Here is an 889-nt window from a genome sequence, read left to right as displayed (position 1 = left end):
GAACCGCTAATTTAAACGTCGTCCCAAGCAAGCTCGCTTTCTCCTCTTGATCATTTATTCGTTTTTCTTTCTTCATGACTTACTCGCGCACGGGCAGTCACAAAGGAACAACCGCAAGCGGACCGCCCCGTTGCTTTAAGAATGAATCTCTTTACTAATCGCTACTTTACTTACCGCTTCGCTACTGCTGATCGACGAGTGAATCGCAATCGCACACTTCGAGCTTTGTCGAAACGTATGCAAATCACAAAGTCCAATTGTATCATTCGCTATTTATTAGTCACAACAGCTTCGGACACGGGCAAGGGTTCGAAATGTGAAAGGACGTGGTAAGGGTCGTGAGATCTCTGAGGGCGAAGGGCGATCCAACGATACGCCGGATCGTGCGAGGCATTTGCGTACGGCGAAAAACAATTAATGGGCGCGGTGTATCCGGCACACTTGTAAGCGAGAAGGGTACCTGGCACATACGACACATGGCCCATTACGAATTAATGTAGCATTTCACGGCAAATTAATTACACGAAGCAGAGCCTCTCGAGTGTTCTCAGATGAGAGCGAAAGAGTCGGGCGAACCCCGCTGACTCACCGAGGTACTCGAGTTCCAAATCGTTTTAATGGAACAACTGTTACCCGTTGAACGTGTACAACCACGGACCGAACATAAGTATCGCGGCGTATTTTTTAAGGGAGAATCGGCAAGTAGGTTTTCTGTGTGCTTGGAATAATTCATGCAATCTGTAATTACAAAGTTTAAAACAAATTTTACGCATCCGCTCTCATAAAATAATATTAGCTACCAAGGAAAATCAAGGAAAACACTTTTAAAAATTTTTAATTATTTATTTTTAGAACATATATTGAAAAATACATATTTATCAAGCTACAT

This window comes from Formica exsecta, unplaced genomic scaffold (assembly GCF_003651465.1).
Source record: "Formica exsecta isolate Colony F162 unplaced genomic scaffold, ASM365146v1 scaffold17, whole genome shotgun sequence".
Classification (NCBI taxonomy): Eukaryota; Metazoa; Arthropoda; class Insecta; order Hymenoptera; family Formicidae; genus Formica; species Formica exsecta.
This window is presented reverse-complemented; position numbering follows the sequence as displayed.